General features: G+C 40.7%; 1 protein-coding gene across 1 annotated transcript in view; it reads left to right on the top strand.

Moving 5' to 3' along the window:
* The first annotated feature begins 1,163 nt into the window (after positions 1-1,163).
* Positions 1,164-22,812, top strand: part of LOC141907529 (FMRFamide receptor-like) — a 68,551-nt gene continuing 46,902 nt past the window's right edge. Inside the window, exon 1 of the mRNA XM_074797201.1 lies at positions 1,164-1,252. The gene's annotated coding sequence lies outside the window, so the exon portion shown is untranslated. The remainder of the gene's footprint in view (positions 1,253-22,812) is intronic.

The following is a 22,812-nucleotide window of genomic DNA, read 5'->3' as shown; positions in this document are numbered from 1 at the left end:
TTCATGTTATGCATAACAAAATCTGTATACGTTGAAGATTGTTAACGCCTTATAACATCACAAACTTACATACTTCTTTAAGGCAGTTTCTAGCGCTGGTATAGTCGAAAACAAAGGAAGTGGATCAGATCAAGATACGCCCCCAAACGTCTGCGGGGAGTAGTTGTTTATGAATATTGCTTGGCGGGGAATATGGTGACTGATTCGGGCCATTACCTGAAATTCCTGATACACATGCAAATGAGGGCGCTAGAAGCCTCGAACGCCAAAAACTACTAGTTTTCTCCGTTTGGCGCGCAAAAAAGAATTCCTTGCTTTTAGGGCGTCGGAAGAGGAAATTTCCGGATGATGATAACGTATCCAGTGCCCTTCCGATAACCTGATGATACTTTCCGGGTCTACTCTGAAAATATGACGCGCACCGGATGGATCTAGAATTCTAGAAATCTAGAGGTCTAGAAGGGGATGGACCTGAAAATTGGAATGGGCACTTAATTTGAATAGGGCTTACTTACAATGTGACGGCAATGTGAGGGCTGGGAGCACGAAATTTTGCGTGTCTTCTGGTGACCCTCCCACAGAGAAAACACTGGACAAAACGGAGCTTTTCTAACCCTCATAACAACACATTTGGATTTATATTTTGTCCTTTTAAGATTTTATTTGCAAAGGAAATTGTTGATAATCCTTCTAGATAGAAGACATCAGGTAGTTAACGATAGACGATAAGCCATTAGTTCGGCAGTATCACCCGGTGTTGTTTTTTACACTCGTTCAGTATTCTAAAATACCGTCGACATCATGACTGCAATCGCCTAGAACTAATGGCCGATACGACTTACAAGATAATAAGATTCTTTTTAATAAATTGGATTTCTCGGTTCGCATTTTTCATGGCTATGGTATCCGTTTCATTAACGCGCACACGTGCATGGCTATAAATCGAATTGGCGAGCGCGTTGCGACAGTCGTTATGAAACCGCTGTTCAACTAGCGGCTACGCAGCACCGTGTCCGACCGTCACTACTTCGCTTTCTTTTAAAAGCGTTATCGTTCATTATGTAATTTTCATCGTCGCTGAACGGAGATGTCTCCCGAGATCATTATCGTCGAGTCTGAGATTGTTTCGACGGGACTATTCCGTTAAACGGCCGTGGAAATACTTAAATGATACGACGACGATGTATGTTTCAATAAAAAGCCGCTCGACGAACGCTGATTACATTTAAGTAACGATTGTCGCATTCACCCGGTAAGTGTAATCTCTTTCACTAACGTCGTCGAATTATCATATGATTTATTAGAATGAAACCCACGTTTCGGCTGTTGACTAACAGCCATCATCAGCTGGAATGACCAGAAAACAGAAGTAACGTAGCATACAAACTTACAGGACATAAACAAAAGCGATGTGTAAGAATGTTTACAGATTTCGTGGTTTCTAAGGTACCCCTGGTTGTTTCCATATGTCTCTTATTCTGTTTACATTTATTCTTACACATCGCTTTTGTTTATGTCCTGTAAGTTTTTGTGCAGCGTTACTTCCTGTTTTCCCGTCAGTCCACCTGATGATGGCTGTTAGTCAACAGCCGAAAGTTGTGGTTTCATTCTAATAAATCATCTCATATAAAATTTGAATTGTGGGATTTCTTCACTGACTCTTTCGCTGACGTTTTGTTGACTTTTAAGAAGCCTTTGATACCGGCTTGAAACATGTATTTATTTTTCTTATCGCTTAAAAACGTTTTCGTCGAGCGATAGAAATCAACTCCCTGCGGTTGACTTTTTGTTTTCGTTCGATCATAATTTATTCGCGATAAAGATAGGCGTATAGGTATATATATTCAATAATCGTGATACATAATACGTGCCATATTAACCTCGTTATTACACTTTGTAACGTAAGAATCAAAATTCTCCATTATTTGGCCGTTCGATACAATCATATCTACATGTGTATATAAGCGGTCATATGAATACAAATAAGTATCATGTAAATACCTTTAATGCATAGCTATGGTCGTGGCTACCTACGACGCATACCGAAATAACAGATCCGCGATATAGATTGGCCATAACGGCGCGCGGGCTTCCGGTGCCAGTTCCAGAGAGCACTATAGCGCCACGATCGTATGAGATCAAGCTTTACGAGATCGAGCCGAAAGGTAAATGAGGCGCGGCGCGACCGCCGGCTGATGGGTTCACCTTGTTGATTCGGTTTCCGCCAGATCCATTTGTCAGATGTTGCCTCAAGCTGGAAGAGGTGTGGAATTTCGTTATTTCAGAACATCCCGATTTCAATTTACAACACCACCGCGTATACTGTTCGTTGATTAACGGACTTTCGTATTTTGGAGTCCATGGTCGAATCAAAATTATCTAAACAGGATAAGTGCCGGATATTCTAGTTGAAAAAAGGGACAGTTATTGTTGCTTTATACATAACCAATCCATCACTCATGCAAACTGGCGCATGGAAAACACATTATATTACTCGGGTTGTTTGGTTAACTAATCATGTTACGTTTTAATGAGGCGTCGTGACTGGTTTTTTCTTTCATTCTAATTTACTATCCGCATGAGTAAATAGATAATAGCGTGTTAACAACTCATCTCTTCAGCAGAACGCCCGATTTATTCAAACATTAAAACAACCAGTATAACGACAAATCAAATATTTCGTAGGCCGTTTTCCTAGTGGTGTTTACCCGCGTTAATTAATTACATTCAAGGACATCTTTCAACAGTAAAAACATACAGCGCGACCGCGCTATACATCCATAAACAATCGGATTTCAGAAATTACGAACTTCGCCGCGCGCCACCAGCAAATCACTTTACCAAAACGGAAACGAACGACAAAGAGACATTCAATTAGAAATCTACGGCGATGGCGCGGCGTGTCGATGACGTCATACGTAATAGAGCATAGAACGGAAGTGAATTTCGATGCGCAGGTAATTATTACGACTTGTGAATCGTTCATTTCATGTCGCACGCGATGTCAACACCGAGAAGATGTTTGGCGTTCATTTCACCGTAGTGTTGAATACTTCGCCGCCAATCTCGTTTTTGAAATAGGTCATAGTTAGTCCACGATTCCAAGGGAAATCTGTTTGTGTGTGTTCGGCAGTGTCTCGAAAATACACCCGATTCGCGCTTTTGATGTTTCAGTTTTGACGAGCGAATCTATACGCCGATATTATACAAATTTACCGGCTCAGTCAATTGAATTTCATGATTTGAAGATGATTTGCATACGTAACAAGTGCGACTTAACGATCCATCTTCGTAAAAAGGCTAATAACTATCATCAGCCATATTCATCAATAATAGCAACAGATCAGCGCGAAATTCCGCACTTCGAATAAACATGTTACCCTATAAAAAGTGCTATCCGTCTCGGTTTATTTATTCCGCCTAGCTTTGGCAGGAGAAATCCAACTTCATCAGGTGTCGAACTACACATAAGCAACGAAACATCAGACTTCTCGTAGATAAGTTAACCTATAAAGTTCTATCCGTCTCCTTATGCTGATAATAATTACGATAATAATGATAATAACAATGACAATCTATACATTCAATCGGGGTAGTTCTGCAATTTTCTAATTCGACATCATGGCAAGGATCTAATTGTTGAATGTCTCTAGATTCGAACTGAAGGCTTTGAAGAGTATAAGGAGGCTTTATTGCGTTGGAGTCGGAATATCGTATCAAGCATGATGGATATTCTGAGCTATTAGATAAATTACACACGCGATTTCTTGTAACATATAACTTTTTGAAATAGGTACAAAGCATCACGAGCCGAGCTTTATGTTCAATTTCCTAATGGATGACTTGGAACCATGTAAGAAAATTCCAATCATTCGAATGCCCCTTAATGCAACACGTTTTGGCATGTCTTTCGATGCAAATATGATAAAAAATATTCTGTCACATGCCACACCCCAGACTAGACAGTCATTCGTAATGTGATCTGTTGTTTATACATTACTTCGATCCAATCTCCCTAACATCAACGAAATCATATTACGAGAATCTCACAATAAAGACGAAAAAGTCCGAAAACGTTTTTCTTGAGCTAGAGTGTAGTTTATCCAACGTTTCAACTATATACTAATAGTCGTAAGATGACTATAAGTAAGTGGGATAATGGGATATTGTAGAATTCTCGTAGTCGTCACAACACGGGCACAACGCGTCTATTCAACGGTAATCAACGGAATCAATCGGCCATTGCTGCAAAATCGATGTGACCGATCCTTTTCCTCCGGTTCGGGGAACGAACGATCATTATTTCGCAATTTCATCTTTCGGCCTTATAACGAAATACTTCGCAGAATCGGATTTGAGCGAGCAATGAATTAGGATTCTGAAAGCGGTGCATCGATGCGTAGACTTCAGCGGACAAACACGTTTTTTTAGGTGAAACTTGATACATTATCTCTGCAGCTCTTCACACACCAACTACACATACATCATATTAAGCAAAGTGGTTAACCGTTTATGATGGAAGTGTAATACGATATGTCGTTGGCATATTACGCTAAGGCTGAGAGATTTGTTGACCCTGATTGCGTGCTTCTTCCCCGAACGGCCGTCAGTCCGCGCACCTGATATAATCATCAAATATACATAAAGTGCACAACTTATAAAAGCCTGGACCCAGGTTCACAATTCTGAGTTAAATTTGACTCTAGAATTAAAACATTGAAAACGAACTGATTCAACTCTGAGATAACTGTAACTCAAAACCTAGGAACCGGGCCCCGTAAACCACCCATCTTTGGTGGCAAATAGCCCGCAAACGAATAGTCTTTAAAATGTATTTTTTTGTTTAATCAAATTCGCGCATTGTTTGTTTTTCTAATCCTACCGGTTGGCGCTGGGCGAGGATAAGAAATGATGTTTGGCCCGATGAGTATCGAAAATACAAAATGACTAAAAGCTATATAATTTTGTATACATCAATATCGTCATCAATCGAGGACGCACGTACGCAACTTTCAACACTGACGGCGACCTTGCGCGAACACGATATTGGAAACTCGACGCGCACTGCAGGCGAATTGGTTCATCTCATTTTGAAACGATTAATTCGCGGTAGTCATCACGTGGCGCAATCACGATCGATCGAATTTGGCAGCGTTCAGCAGTTTTATCCGGGGCTATTTCTTTGGTACGAACAGGTAAACTTAATTGTAGGAGCCGAGTCGCTTATAAGTTTGTCGACTAAGAGTTTCGCCAGATACTAATTTGAAACAATTATGTTCGAATAGCGAAACTGCGTGCGCCACCGTCTTTGAAGCGACCCGGTGTCACCCGCGACTAATTCCGATTGCGGTAGAAGCAGCTATTAGTGAGCGAGCAATTTCCCCGCAAACGAAAAACGTATATCCTATGGCTTAAAAGTGTCTTGTCTGCAGCGCAGGAAACTGGGGACGTATGTTTTTCTAGACTGGTGGTCTTTTTTCTATACGCGCGTTCGACGGTACGGATAAAGCCTGGGAAACAACGAGGACGATTAGATTGTCATCCCGTCAGCTTATGATATAATAGTGATCACACAGAGATAGTCGGATGATATAAAGAGATGATAACTACAGTTCCCCGCTTAGCTGTCAGTTTAAGAGCTTACGGAAACTGGCATAAGGACAGTTATATTTCTGTTAATAGCTGCTTATATACATATACAGAAATAACAGATGGTCATTTACATAACATATCGCTTATCTCGCGTCTTGGCCCCATCCTTGGTTTCTCGCGAATGAACTAGTCACCCAGAAGAAACCCAACATTAAAAAAAAAACGTTAGAAAAAATGTTAGACGAGTAAAACTTGCAGCTGTGATGAAGAACGATGTTCGTGTAGTGCTTCAATGAAATCTGTATCTAATGTTTTAAGCTTTTGTTTACCTTTCTGTTCGGGGCGATAATTTTTCCGAACCTTGTTACGATGTCCGTTAGAAACTTAAGAAAATTATCGTGCTAACCGAATTTTGGATTGACCATTAATTTGATAAAAACGATTCCATACCTCAACGGACACCCCATAGAGATTTATTCTGGGTGTGGTCAGCGCCACCACACAATAGATAGCTCAGACGACTCTCATAAATACTGCGGAAAAGTGAAACTTTATAAAAAAAGGCAAATTCATTCAGGACCATTGTACTATAAGTGTGTTTATTTACTATAGAAATGAATAGAAGATCGTAAAATCTGCTATCGTATTACCCGGAATTTCCGTATTTACTTGAGCGTACTAAGGACACATTTCCACAAGAAAAGCTGGGAATTCTTGCATTCATCGTATTACTGAGGTTTTTGTCGTAATCCGAATCGTAATGACGAGCTTCGACTGTACAATCGTGGCCGACGATGTTTACTTCGCTTCAAAAAAACAAAGACGTATCAATATACGGCCGATGCATCAGACACCTTTAAAATGCGTAATGATTTTTGCGACGCGAATCCATTATACCGCCGCAAACCACGAATCGCAAAGCGTCAATTGAGACTTCATAAAATCTCACAGAATCATAAATCTTAGAGGAACCATCCGCAGACAGAACGGTGATATGATCCGACTTGAATGGGATGTTTCAGATATTAATAATTTATCGTAGGCAAGACGACGTTTTTGCTTCAATTTATTTTCAAACTACATTTGCCGCCTTGCCTCGTGAATTTTACACGCTTGTCTCCGCGCTGTGTCTATGTCATCATTCTGAAGTGTCGGCCAGACATGAATACGTATATGTATACATATACACAATCAGTTTCTGTATGCGATGATTTATCGCCTTCTTATACTCTGAATTCTTAAAGATACTCGTCTATATAGCAGTTACGTTTTGCGTGTGATTAATTAGCTACTTATTCAAAAACATAAACCCCCAACCCTAGTTATCTAGATATATAGGGCATATTTGAATGTTATGTATACATGAGTAAAACGTTTACTCTACGCTGTTAACTTTACGCCTGAGCTCCGGAAATGAAAGAACGTGACTCCGTGGTTCTGATTGGCTGGTTGTCCTTGAGCCAAAGGGGGCGCCACCAGCCGGGCAACCGGGAACCGCTTTTATTTTCCGTTACAAAATGTCCATGAGCAACTTTGCATTCGCGCATCTTTGTTTAGCATTTCGAAATGCCAATATCATCCAAATCATCCGCAACTTCATTATACGCAATGGATTTATGAGAAACAATGAAAATCAGGAACGAAATAGCAGTAAAAGGGGTGGAATAACTGTCATACTTCAGTTCTGGTTGCTAGGTTGATAGGTTTCCACCTCTTTTCGTAGTTTACTCTAGCTGTCGATTGTCAACGGTCAACTGCTACGAACAATGACCGAATAACGCACAGTTACTCTACACACGCACTATAATGCCATATAGGGACTAGCGCCCAACTTTCCGTTAAATGGTTCCGCCTAAAGATGTTTAATTAATATACAACGACGTAGGTTTTTTTCGAACACGTTCCAGCGTAAATAGAATAATCAACGAAGCACTGAATGTAGACGGGACTTTAAAGAAAGAACTCCGATAGAGGTGTTTTTACGTAAACGCTTGCTGTCGCATACCACCCGGAATAGTGTATAGGTAATTTGCGCAGACGGGGATTAAATTTGCGTAAAAGGATTGCTCTATTATTGTCTTAGAGATGGGTGTTCGTGTAATTGCGAGACAGTGTAGGCAAGTAATATAGAAGAAAAAGACGCAGGGAACAGGTAAAGAACAGACACGAATTAACAAGGAAATTAGGATTAGGCACTGACGCTATAGATATCTCCAAAGATCCATTGTAAAAAGGGCAGCGTGCAATGAATATAGGCATAGATATCATGTTGCATGATTTAACAATTTCTAAGGGGTGACGACAACGATTCGGTTTCAAAAGTCGAGGTTAGTGAGCTAGATGTCACCAATAATTATAGCCTCCCTTCTTAGATTTTGGAACCAAGGAATATATACATCCATCGACTCTCAAGTTCTGGAGTCCATGCATGGTTAAAAAATGAATAAAGCATAGACGAATGTTTTTACTCCGGGTTCAGTTCCATAGTTCCGAGTTAAGATAGAACTCTTGAGTTAACTCATTGGAAAATAAACTAACTTTAACCCAGAGTTCACTCTAACTCACAACTATGGAACTGGGTCTTTGAGATATACTTTGCTGTAGATCTGTACTTATAATTTCTGTCGGAGCCATAACACTGGTATAGCCATTCTATATCGAAAATATTATTCGATTGAAAAAAATACATTATCATCATATTCCCCGACTATATTATGATACCGTCGCAATTTGACGATCGCACGCTCGAGAAGCGCGTTCGAATAGTCAATTCAATTTCACCTTCATTTAATTAAGCAAGAAACGGACTTTCAAACACGTTTTTGATTCGTTTGTAAGCAGCAGCGATCTTTTCAAAGAAATAAAAGCAAATTCTGCCTCGATTAAATTCCCTTGCGGGATTGATCAAGGCAATTATTCCCTGTCGCTCGGGGACGTTCGACGAAAACGACTAAATGGAAAAGATGACTGTTATGTGTTTATTTGCGAAAATGGCGTTGTTTTGATGGTGGTAGGCAAAACGATGACGTTGTACTTAATTATTCATGGCACCCGATTAACCGACGAACCGACTTCAAATCTGAGTTGACATTTCGCGCGGAAATCAGCGGTTTTCACCCCTGCTCGTGTCTATCCTAAAACTCAACCATTATTCGGATCTCGCTATAGCTCACGGCGATAACGACCTACTCCGGCTCCATACCATCCTTTACGAATAGCAACCCGTAATCATTCGCCATCAGTTTCGTCGTCGACTTGTGATTATCGTCAAGATTCCGAAGAAAAACAATTGACTCGCGTTGACTTTGTTTTTAAGAAATTAGGAAACATCAAACCCGTGATATTGCCTATAGCGCAAAGTAGAAGGTATAATAGCCCGCTGTGAAAAGCTTCATTGGCCGGACGTTTCGTTCCCTATATTCATGGCCAAAAACTTCATCGTACTACGAGAAATAACAAAACCGATAAAATTACACGATGCATCAATGGGGTGACCCGCAAAAACATCTATCCCGCCAGATGGCATGACGAACAGTAGGTCGTCCGGTGTCAAATTTTCAATGAACTTTGAACTAGATTTCTAGGCTCCACAATCCATACACCATCACAGCGCCCACCAAAATATAAAATACTTTCATTCTTCTACTCGGATATCGGTGTAGATATATGAATAATCGATTCATTTGAGAGAAAAATTCATTCGGATTTCATTGAAATGTAGAGGAAATCGAACGCGGACGATCAACTATCTACTAGCAAACCTGGTGGATCCTCACCTGCCATACGTGGAATCCTCGATTGCCACAGTAGCACTGCGGTAACCCATTGCTTTCGAATTACCTATAGAAGTACGCTGAACAAGAGTAAACAAACGAATTATCGATACGACGAAGATGCAGGGACGGATACAAGGAGAGGGAGGTTTAGGGAGTCTCAACCACCAGCTCCGTGTTCTAAAATAGCGATATCAATCATATAACGCTGGAACTAATTACAATTCAAATCTATCTCGATTGCTGTTTCGGCGTCTGCCAGAAATTATTTTACACATTTTTATGAATGCATTTTCCATTTAGAAATATATCTGGGGAAACACAGCGCTTGACCTTTGCTCAAAGCTCTGGTACGTTCCGCCCATGAGAAGTCATATAGTAAGATGTCCATTAAATCACCACCACGTTTAACAGTCGTAGCAACTGGAATTCTTATTCTAAAATCTACTGCACTCAGATTCATTAATCAAATGTAAAACGTTTGAGCAGAAATTGATTTGATATTTCCTATGAGGTCGCATTACACACAATCGGCGTTAATGCGATGCCTTTCACTTTCTTCGGAAAGTCAGACTCCGTCGTTTGGATTGTGTCAAAATTCGTTCGTCGAATGAAATCCGAAGACACTCGACGGCTTCATAATAATCGCGACGCGTGTAAACCGTGTTTCGCTGTGTGTATAAAAGATTATACTTTCGGTTGTTTGCCACCGAGCTATCGATACAAGAAGACTTGATTATTTGAGTGCGGAAAACACGATCTCGACGCACGGGAACGAATACCAGGCGCCGTCGCCATGTCATCGGAACGTACGTTCTATTAGTGAAAAGTGTCAGACGCAGATAATCATTGATTTCACGTGAAATAAGAACGACATTAAATGATTGATTGCGATGCATCGCTGGACGGTGATTAGAAATGGATCCGAACGGGGAGAGGCGATGGTTTAATCATGAATACGTGTACTTGCCTCCGACAAGGCCACATATGTACATCGGTGGCGAAAGGGCAAAATATTCAATCGACATTTTTCAAACATTGAAATCGCTAAATTAGGAATTTCCTAGCCGTATTGTTCCGACGTGATATGACGAAAGCCTCGGCAGGAACGAATCGTCGCGTAGGCAATTACCACCTGAATAAACGCACTTATGACGGCGTTGTATACAGTGACGAAAAACAACCCCCCAACTCTTTGACACCCGCCGTCAGCTTCGACACCTTGACTATATGAAACCAGAATCCGGGGTGAACCTGGGGCGAATGAGCTTTTCTTCCGACTGTACGGGGGATGGTGCTCACTTTACACAGAAGTGTCGCATTACGGATGTACAATGTGGTGTTAGGTTTCTTATTCAACGCCGTTGTAACAGGAGATATTTTCTCCTACGCAATAAGAAGTAAAGTAACACAAAGTAACTTATAGACGACAAGGCTTTGACTCATGCAGGTTCTTTGTAAACCTACTACTAAATCGAATAGGCGAAATTGATATTCACAACAGCGACCATTAATTATTACTCATTTTATGATGATCACACCACCATATTGTTTCTTGGTGAATGAAAACACTGTCTTATTCTAGGAGGCCAGACTTCAGTTATCATCGTGTTGGCCTCTGCTGTAACCAGAAGCTCTGTACGATCAGTGATCCAGACCAGAATTGTATCTCAGTACAAATTCCTTCATTCCGAATTCTGTACTAGCCATTTCATCGAATTCCCTATAACGCCAAAATCTCGAGAAAAAAACGGCAACATACTTCTAACGTACTTTGGAATTACGTGTAAAGTCGGGGTTTAAGTCGAAGAAAAGACTGAACGCTCTATGTTTGCCTGAACCATGTGTGGACGACTGAAAAGCCAATTTCCCATTTCGAGCTATCGAAGTGAATAAAGTAACTCGATTCGAACGGGGGAAAAACGTTCGGCTCGAAGGCGACGTTGACGGTATTTTGTTTTCCCGTTGGTAGCGTCTGGTCTTATCTTGGTTGTTTCCGCAGCTGAATGAAACCATGGCAGGAAATTGGCCAACTTCCGGACACGAGCTACAAGTTGCATTGATGCCGTACAAAAGATCATCATTCTCTGCAATACGTCTTAATTAAATCTTCATACAGCGTCAACATGTCCATTTTCGCCTTGCGCATTCGATGTAGGCCTACAATTTTTTTGTTGGTTATATATAATATGTCGAGTCAACATACATTTCTTGAATCGGGGTATGGAAATGAAGGGGAACAAATCACTTATAATTCCAACTTCTTGTCATCGTCGCTCATAAAACTACTGGGACGCTTATTGTAACGTATAGCGCTGATTGGGATGATCGATTTTCTGAGATAAATATTCGAAGATCAATTAATCATTCGAGCTGATCTTAATAACGAGTCAAGAGAGAGAGAGAGAGAGCGGACAGACCGTACCTCGAAAATGGAAATCTCTTCGTTAATTTAGACAGCGTCCCCGACAACTACCGCCCGCGTATAGTCTGATGCACTCCCGACATTGTCTTTAAAAAGGCATTAACAACGTACGATACTCTGCAGAGAACGCCCGCGCACGGAAGGGAATTCGTTTGTCGGCATTCCTCTTGGGAACCGTCGTAGCATTCGATGATTAAAGCGATCGGGGCGACTCCGACTACACGTCAACAACAACACGGCCGCAAAAAAGCATCGCGCAATCCGGTCGACCGCGAGCGAAGACGCGATAGATGATTCGAATTACGCTGGACAAGAACATCGTATGCCAATCTCGACGACGATGGGATTGGGCTTTTGATCGAGTTTCATTTATCAAGGTACCTGTATCGGAAAATCGACCATTCTCACGTTACATTCATTACTACGCGCGGTATTAGCTTGGTCATTGGCTTACAATTCACTCGACTTACCACCGCATGTGTACATACATATATACACGTAGGCCTACTTTAGGGAGCATATCAAGATGTCAATAAGAATGGGGTACCGGTACCGCTACTGTGGCAATCGAGGACATCGATTATGGCAGGTGAGGGTCCGCCAGGTTCGCTATTAAGGTGAGATAAAACCCCACTATTTACAAATTAAAAGAAATCTAAAATCGAGAATTTATTTATTGAAACAATCAAAAATATAAGAACACGACGTTTCGATCTCTCACTAGAGATCATCGTGTTCTTATATTTTAGATTGTTTCAATAAATAAATTCTCGATTTTAGATTTCTTTTAATTTGTAAGTAGTGGGTTTTTATCTTATCATCTGTTCACCACGTTTGAGTGTGGCTATCGTACCAGGCTCGCTAGTGGTTACTCGGTTACCGCGCTTCAATTTCTTCGACATTTCAATTTAATTCGAATCAACTTTTCTCATCGGCAAATCAGTAAAACTATAACCATACACTCATTGGGGACGCCAATATTATTTGATGACTTGTTTTGAAACCATTTCGGAGCCTAAGAATCCAGTTTTTAAAGTTCTTGAAAATGAACTAATTTCACTATCTATAAAACTGAGTGCATTGTTGCTCCATCTGGTGTGTGCTGGTACCCCATTCTTTCGTACTCCAAACCTGACCTTTGATCAGACGCATGCCAAAGTTGGAACTATTGATTTTCTAATGAGAGACTGCAGACAAAGATAAGTTCTCAAGAGTTAAGTTCTCAACAACTTTTAATTGAAAATAAAATAGAAGAACCATTAAAAACATGTGAAAAAAACCTAAAACTCTAAGAGACTTTATAAAAAAATAGGCCTCGACAAATTTCTCGTAAAGAGTGCGTGTTTTCTCAAAAAAACATCTTTTTTGATTAATGTTCGAATCATGCAGCAATGATCGATAGTTCGGCATTCGTGTATTCTTCAACTCACTTTTTCGAGTTACTTTTGAAACAGCTATCGACATTTTGAGATGCTCCCTTGTCAAAGCGGCGCTCCTAGAATCGACCGTTCCCGTATTGATCAATTTATATCTTTTTTTTATTCATAACTGTTGTGTATCTGATATATGGTTAATATTCCCGTTAACTCATCTGCTATTAAAAACTCATTCTCATTTCAATGTACTCTGCATCAATCCGTATCATTAAGCCTGTTCGGAAAGTCATCTGAAGTGTCGTCGCCTTCATAATTCTTTTGCTAATGAGCGTCATTTCAGACGCTCCACTGACTGTTCGTGAGATGCATCGGTTTTTGCTTAGATTTCGCTATCATTGATAACTTACTGAAGGTTAAATATGCATATTTTTCAAGCAATCGCAACAACGTATACAGATACGACTGACACGTCGACGGGAAATGGCGTCCGTATGTTCTGTGCGGTTGGCTGTCAACGGATGGACGGTAACCGAGTGATAAATCAACAGTCAACTTTGAACCGTCGCCATTTCGTCATTCAATTGCCACATAATAGGCGATGGATGCGCAGAACAGAGCGTTTCCTCATCAAGTTTGGATAATAGAATCAGCACATCTTATACGCACTGGTCGCCGCGATCGAGGTGATTTGTGCGCTGCACGTATTCCAGCCGATTGGCGGCTGTAGTATACTTATTTCAAGATAATCACCCGAGTCAGCTTTATTCACGCGCACGTACAACTAACCGTTGACATATTTGCTTATAAAACTAGGATCCTAAACTGTGTTTAATTTGTTACTAATATCCGATTATTACGACAGATTACGTAGGCAAAACGCGGCGGGAAATCTCCGGTCAATGACTTTTATCACGGAATTTTCACTTCAAAACTTTAAGATTAGGTTATCGTAAAGGGCGTAGAGCGGTCATTGATATATGTATATTTTGCAGAGTCGAGAAGAAACCATAATATCCGCGTGTAAGATACGAATAACGAGAGAAATCCCACAATAGATTCAGCCACAAAAGTTCTATAGTAAAATGGTTTATGATTCGAGCAAAATTTCGCCTAATTACTATTAGCCATCATCAGGCGTATCTGTACGCCGGGATCCAGTTCCACTTTTGTGATTAGATTTAAGTCTGAGTTCAAATAAGTTAATTTTCAGTAAGTTGACTCTGAGTCTAAACACAGAACTGTGGAACTGGGTCTTGATGATGGCTAATAGTATTCAGCCAAAAGAGAAAACAAGTTCTATAGTAAAATGGTAATGGCAAATAGTATTTAGTCGAAACGTTGCTCGAAATATGCATAAACCATTCCACTATAGAACTTTCTTTATTTGGCTGAATCTATTGCAGGATTTTTCACGTTGTGTATATTTTTCGTTTTCACATTATGACCATGTGCTCTCTCCTACACATAAGCCTATCAGGAGGTGTTTAAAACGCAGCTGTCGCAGATTAGATCTGGTTACCGTTCGGATGGAGAAATGTTGTCGATCGTTCATTACCGAACCGGCAGCGAATGACGGGTCCGCTCGTTTTCGCGCTCGCAACGCTGATCGACGACGTCGTCGGTAACGCCGCCGTTGACAGCGGTGACACACACGGGGATCGCCGTCGTTCGTCTTCTACCGCCGGTGAACAGGTGTAATAGGATCAACCGACAATTGAGAGACTACAACTAGCCAGACGACGACGCAACCGTTCCTCATCAAGAGGCAATTATTGGAACTCGACGACCCGTTAACGGTAGCTTTACGCGGTCATTAACCGCGCCGTAAACGACGGTCGAGTCGCTTCGCTTGGCGTGTAAAGCCGGGATGCGTCACTCGGTGACAGGGTAAGTACCGCATTTACAATCGATGATCGGCGTAGGTTTTTTTTGTATTGTGATTTATGGAAATGCCGTAAGACGCGAGATGAGATATTGTTTTCAATCGCCTTGTCAAATGCGGAGGGTGCATTAGCGCGGATTTGAGTATTTATACGAGAGAGTTTTCAATGGAGACCAACTCGAATTGAGTATCTAGTAATGCAACTGCTCTTAACCGTTCTGATTCTATCCGATGCTGAAATATCTATACGGGTTCGGTGGTTCCTATTTTGTCCGCTAGGCGTCTTATTACGCACAATTTTCCCGATAAGTTCGGGATTTGTTCATTTCGATTATGCCAGGTTAAGACATGTCCAGCGCTTTGACAGGGGGACTCGGCATGTTGCCGTTACGACCAATGTATTCCGATAGTAAAAATGCAGCGTCGGGAAGAATGCACGCATTGCCGAAACGTAAGATGAAGAGTAAAAATCCCCCCCGGTAAATATCCCACCAGTAAAATCCCCCCTGGGTAACTAACCCCCTTGGTAAAAATCCCCCATGGTAAAAAACTCCAAATGTGATTTTATAACAAAATCCAACAAAATCAATATTGTTATGTTGAAAAACATTGATTGATTTAAAAAATTTCAAATTCTCCATGATTTGGTGGTCGTCACAATTTTCACCTTGGATAATCTGTGACTTTCAGCAAGCTACGCGCATAAAAATGACATTATTCTGTGACTTTTAGCAAGTTACATTCAAGCTACATGCATTAAAAATGACATCATGGTAGTTTTGAAAATGTCTATGAAGAAAATCATATGTTGAAAGTAATAATAAAATGTCTGGGAAAGTATTCCTAAATTTTGTTGTAAAAAGAATTATCCAGGTTTTCATCTGAGTTTTAGATTCTAGTTTGATAGAAAACTGAATATGGGGGATCTATACCTACGTAATACTGGGCGAAGATTTACCACCCAGCGCTCTCCCTTGAAAAGTGGTTGGATCTGCGTCGACATTTAGAATATCACTCGAACTTTGACGCCAACAGGATTTCGGTTAAAGTAATCCAAAAAGGGCCGGCATTAGAAAATGAAAACAAAAACAAAAAATGAACAAGTGAATCAACATTCTGGAGACTGGCCCACGATGTGCCATACAGTTGATTCATTTTTTCGAAAATCTAGAAGTGACTTGAGAAAGATTTTCCGATATCAAAAAGGATTGAAGTACGCTTCACAAGTGCCAGATCCAAATCGCGTTTCTTCTACAGCACACTAGCTACCACACATCTTCATTCCCGAAGCTGCCGACAACATGAATAAAGAAAAAAACAGAGAACACAGCGTCGATTCCTTTTCATATACGAACCTCAGACACGGCGTTTGCAACGTTTTGATCACGAACTATTGCACAACATATACTTTATTCATGAATCGACCGACGATTAAAGCAATCTGTTATTTTACTTTAGATCGGGGCTTCTCTTTTCGATCGTTATCGTCTGCGGTACGTAACACTTGGGCTATAATGCGCTGTTCTCATCGAGAGTCGGTCGTCTGTGCGTGTTGCGAGGATGAAAAAGAAGCGGACAAGAAAAATATTTCGACGTAACCAGCAACAACAAGAGATCGTCGTTTTCTCTGGGCTTTTCCGCGGAATCCAATTTCCGCGAGCAACGATATATTACCGGGAGTGGTTATTTACTATGCTAGATTTAATTTCCCCTCGAATCAAAAATCCTTTCAATTTATGAAATTGAAACCAAAGCGGTTGCTGTTTAGAGATTAAACACATCGCGTGAGCCAGCAATCGTTTTCGCGGATTAAGTGCAACACTTTGTCTTGTTGAAAAGCACCCACAAGGCTTTTGTTTGTTTGGCAAGATATTTTTGAAATACGATATAGCCGTTAGACAAGGAGCCAATTTTATCATTTGAATAGGGAGAAGTATGTTGGAATAACAATGGGAGGGATTCGAAACAGTAGGCGTCGAGAATGGTAGGGTAGGGTTAGAACTTTTGAAAAAAACTTAAGATTTACATTTTTTTGACGCCGTAAAACCGTTACAATAATGTTTACAAACGCTGATACCTAGGATGCGTTATTTAAGGGATTTTGTGTGAGTTGATGTCGCCTACCTACGTCATCAATATTGTCGCTTAGAAGTAATAATATTACATTTTGTGAATTGTGGCGTTATTTTGTAATTTGGATACATTTCATGACTCTTACGTATTCTATTATCTAAGTATTTCGAGAGGATGTGCACTACGTCATTAATATATCTGCGCTAGACTGGTTGCCGGTCAATTCAATTCAATAATCAAGTGCAAATCCAAAATATCTATATCGACCCTTGATATCATACAAATAAGGTTATTATCTATTTTCGACAATATCAAGCGATATGTGTGTTATTTTTTTAAGGCGTCAATAAACTCCCAAGTTCTTTCTTGTTATCACCATGTTAGAAAATACGAAAGGGTCGATTGCCGAATTCACAATAGGTGAACAAATCAAATCGAATATGTTTCCATTGATAGGAAAGAAATGCTGTCCAGGATGAATTCCAAGAAGGAACACGATTTGTTGATATGAAAGGTTCGCCAGAACAAAATGTTTCCGTAGAAAAAACGAAGGGTTTTTTAGAAGAAATAGTTTACAAACAACAGATAAATTGAAGGTTTTTTTTCTGAAGAAATAGTTTACAGAAAACTGTAAAAAACGTAATTGACGTTGCCATTTTTCTCCTCGGCTATTTCGTCATCAGTCGCGTGGGAGGGTTTGTTTTGGCGTTTCGAAGCTGTCAAGACATTGCGTGCATATTTAACTCCATGTCCCTAAAGCAACGTTTAGTGCTTACGATAAATCCACGTATAGTTCCGTCTTTTTTCCGCACCTTGAACGCGCGCTTAATCTCTGTGACTTTTCCTCGCTGTACGAATCGGCGTAAAACCGTAATAGAAGCTGATCGTGTTTTATGAATCCAATATACACAGTGTGGGGTTAATGCGTCCGAATGTGTTTTGACGTTTCGCCGGAAATAATCCGGTTGGGTTTTTGATCTTGCCGATAACCAAAGCGACTGCGTGTTGACAATAAATGCGAACGATATTCTCGATAAATGGTTCGGAGACTCGATTTTTAAGTTTGCATTATCGAGAATCTAAACGTTCTAATATAAAACAGTTTAGTCCGTAGTTTCACTTAATCTTTCTTGCGATTCACGCGTTTCGCATTTCGAAAGCACGTTTTGCAAAATTGGTCTCCTGAGATTATCATTCTCAAAAATTCTCTATTGGTCTTGAAGGAGGTCGCCGGTTTGGAAATGTTTCTGGTTACTTCCGTATAGGGCTTGGAGCGAAATGTACTTTCGATGTCTTTAATTTCTGGTGGTTATACGGCGGTTCTAAGTAAAGACTGAATATCCCAAAGCTAAGCACAAAATAAAAACGTAACGGACACGATTTCCAGCGCGTTACGTGGCTGCGTACGTTTCTCCGAAACAAGAAACACTGTTCAAAATCATCACCATTTTGACGACACAATATTACCACTTTTCTCCTCGCTACTTGCGCTTGTGATTTTTAAGTTTCAGTACGTTTCTCATCATCGAAACGCATTACTACGACATAGGTGTTTCTTGTTTCGAAATCAAATATAACGCCACGAGTAAGGTTAACTTGTTTATTCGATGCTCGAGCTTCTGCAACTAATGTATAGTAGCTTCATCATCAGGTGAACGACTTGTTTATTTGACGCACGAGCTTTCGCTACTAATGTATAGTAGCTATATATAGATTCACCTGATGAAGTTACTATATATTAGTAGCGAAAGCTCGTGCGTCAAACAAACAAGTCATTCACCTGACGAAGCTACTATACATTAGAAGCTAAAGCTCGTGCGTCAAATAAAATAGTCAGCCTATATAGTACTACTTGTCTCGTTGTATTTATTCTTCACCCGGTTAAGACGGCTCGTCTACGAATCTTCCCATCGTGTTTCGATATTGCATGTGCACTTATAACTGATGCATACCAATATAATACCGCTATCCATCCATCCATCCATCCATCCATCCATCCATCCATCCATCCATCCATCCATCCATCCATCTACCAAACGCGGCTAGTTGGCGGGTTAGACAGGTTAAGCCCCGGCCGTATTGGGACGCGTCTTGCGGTGGCGAGGACGTCCGATTAATTACGCGTTCATTTTCTACGTGACGTGAGCGGTTAATGTGCTCGACGGCGGACTAGTCGGCACAACGATGAAATTTCGCCGCGGTCCCCGAGAGAGATTTGATAAAATATGAGTTAACATGACTAATGAAGACGCCGCGAACGCGCATTATATGCGCCGTGTATACATTCCACCTGAAATCCTTTCTCGGAAATCGGCGCTCCGTTGACGAAACGAAAACAGCGCTCGCGCGCTATCATCAATAACACAATATGACATTTATCATTGTCGCCGATGCAAAAACAGTAATAACATATTTATTTTCCTCCGCGCGCGCGAATAAAGGACGTAATAGGATATTTCAGAAATACGATAGCCTGGGTAAATACGCGGAGACAAATAGACTTTTTCATCTTCGTTAGTTCGGCGTTATGCGCAGTGTCGCATTTTTATTTTCGTTAACCGATTGAAATTGGAAAGTTATCCGTCGCGTCGACTTCGCGTGTTGTATATGCATACTGGAGCTGAAATTGCCTGAATAGCTAATGCCTCGAGTCGAAGCGAGCAATTTTATTAATTCAACATATCAGTTACAAGAACAAAGAGAATAGATATAATGCTTGACTGAGTAGGATGAATTCATTTCAATCAGAAGAGTCTGTGCGTTAAAGCGCTTTGAGCAGCTTCGCTAGATTTAACGCCATATAAATCACGTTATCATTATCATTATTAAACGGTGTTCGTATTGTCAACTAGCTGATACAGAGTTTAGCGTTGACGATATGATCATTAGTGCATGTAATATAGAATTACTCTTCAGTTTTGAATAGACCACGAGAATAGCCAGTGATCCTATATTCATTCATTTCATTTCATATATTGTTCTCAGAGAAAATTTGCTCTGAATTGTCCGATTTTGTCACGAAATAATCCATAATAAAGATATTCGCGGAAAATGATCTGTTTTGCCGAGAAAAAACTCCGAAATGGTTTCGATTTTTATTTCTGATGTCGGCACATATCGTCTGCTCGCCGACGTCATTCGTCGCATTTTACAACCGGTCGCCCGGGTGCAGTTCGAACGCGGTCGTGTATATCATATCTCTATATTGCTTGCGATAAAACTAAGCGCGCGGCCGAGGCGAGTCGATCAATCGGCAAACTGATTTGCGTAAACCGATGCGACGATTTACGCCCTGGCAACTAATGGAGATACAATGTCGACGAACGGCTCAAACACCGGGCTATTCGTGTAATTCAAACCAGGCGTTGACAACCCGATACAACCGTTATTATAGACAGTATTAAGCAGATTATCATGATTATATTACAATTATTTACCATCGGGACGTCAAGTCAACGAGGACACTTTTCGAACAGAACGCTACATGAAATTGACCTAGGGCTTTGCATCATGCCATGGATATATGGAGTGGACTCAGGGGTCCGGTCATCTGCCTTCCCAGTGAGGTGATCCTTTTCGTCAAGACAAGGATCGTTAAAACCTGTAAATTTGACAGTCATCGCCTCGAAAATTGCAACCTTCCGTCTGTTTTTCTTCAGAAATTGACTTGGCCTTTGACTTGGCTGCTACACTCGAGAAATTCCTTTTTTTTCTTTTTCCTAGGTCCGGCACTGGTATGCCAAAATTTAGGGTTTTTTTAAAGCCATATCTTCGATTGTTTGATCAGGAATTTCCCCGGAAGAATGTATCGTAGAAGATGGGTCGGTATGAATTTGTTGTTGAATTTTAAAGTAACGGCCGGTGTAAGACCTCTTTCGGATTCCCTATCAACTTTGGGGTTCACTTTCGCAATTTATCTGTAGAATAATAAATTCAACATTTTTATATTTGTTTCGTAATTCTGATTATCTTCATTTTATCGCGACTAGTCGTCTGTGTTATTTTCCGCATCGACGTTATGGGGGGATGCACTTAGCCAAATGCACGGCGTTGATACCGATACATTATATTGATAATTAGATTTATGTTCCCGGGCTTGGGGACCGACATCCGTCTCGAAAAAAGCCTACGATTTAAAGCGTTCCCGTCCGTCGAAGAAAGTGCGCGGGAAAAAAGTAATATTCGACCATCAAAGCGATTCCGTGCACCGATTTCATTAAACTAAACGAGAATAAAAGCGAATACTAGATTGAATCATGTACAAAATAAGATGTAACAAAAAGTCAATGTACATAGATAGCATATAGGAAACCTCTTTTCGCCCGATATTGTGTTTGCATGTAACAGAAAGTAAATTTGTAGGAAACCTCTTTCATCTGAATTTGTCTTCATGTAACAAAATGTTCATAGATGTCAATGTTCATAGATAGCAAGAAACCCTTTTCCCCCTAATATTTCGTCGTCTTCGATATCACCCAAGAGCGATTGTTGTAACACTGGTCAAATACAGCTATAATATTTATTCCCTAATAATCTAAAATTGCCAATGACTATTAACCCGACTATACGAGGATTTCACATACAACTTGAAACAGCGTTTCTTTCATTGAACACAATTTATCGGCTATCTATACAGCGGCTTGGGTTCTGATATACGCAATTTTGCCGACGGTTTCACTACAATCGCGCTTAAAGCTCGCGTAACATGTGAATTTCGATATACGGATTATAATGCTCTAGTATAAGCGCCGTGATCGTCAGCGATGATTACTTTTGCGCAGGTGTTCTATTTTTCAGCTCAATCTGTACTTTTGCGCAAACTACGCCTAGCCGGCCGTTTTATTCGTTTTAGTATATGAAATGTCGAGAAACAAACCTAAGTCTGTATACGGATTGGCGTAGTAGTCCACCAGTAAAGATACGCTCAGAAAGGCTTAACCAGAAACAAATGCATCGGATGGTTTCTTTGCTGACCCTAGCCCATTGAGGCCCCTGGATTGAAATATCCAAATTACGACAAAATAGGAAACCCAGACGCGATGTAATTTTTCATTTTTTAATATGGCCGCTATTTTTACGGAATTCTGGTGTAACCTTTCAGTTTCGACCATACACATTTGTTATTGACTTGCAGTCGCAGTTGGTCGCAAAAAGGGCGCTCTTGGGTCGCCCGTGCGCCTTGGTCAGCGACGGTTAGCGGCTCGTCAGTCGCCAGAGCGCGTAGGTCGGTCAGTTGCGACCTCGAGGGACGGTCATTTGAATCGTTGCTGCCAGTCGCAACAAGTCGCTTGTAGTCGCAAGGCCAATCTACGGTCAGCTTATAGATTATTGTCTAATTAACAGTTCAATTCGGGAAGAACGTCCCATCGCTTTTGGCAGCGTAATTCATTCATGACTGTTTTATCATTTCGTCATTTTTGTAACTGTGTAATTGATGGATCGGATTTTGCACGGCATTTCTGTCAGCCAATTTCGATAACGGCGTATACGTATCCGTTGCCGGATTCTAAGAGTGCATCCAAATTCGCGTTTATCTGATCGTACTGAAATCGGTCGTTGCACCGCTGAATGTATAGCCGCGGTTGTCGCTTTCGAGCACCGTGGCCATTGCGCGTTTACAGCGATATCGATGAAAACCGAAGCGTTGGATAAGCAACGCAGTTTCCCGTTTGAATATTCATGATTTCATCT

The sequence above is a fragment of the Tubulanus polymorphus genome, chromosome 6, assembly GCF_964204645.1.
Source record: "Tubulanus polymorphus chromosome 6, tnTubPoly1.2, whole genome shotgun sequence".
NCBI classification, from domain to species: Eukaryota; Metazoa; Nemertea; class Palaeonemertea; order Tubulaniformes; family Tubulanidae; genus Tubulanus; species Tubulanus polymorphus.
Note: the sequence above shows the minus strand (reverse complement) of the source record. Positions and strands in the feature narration are given on the sequence as shown.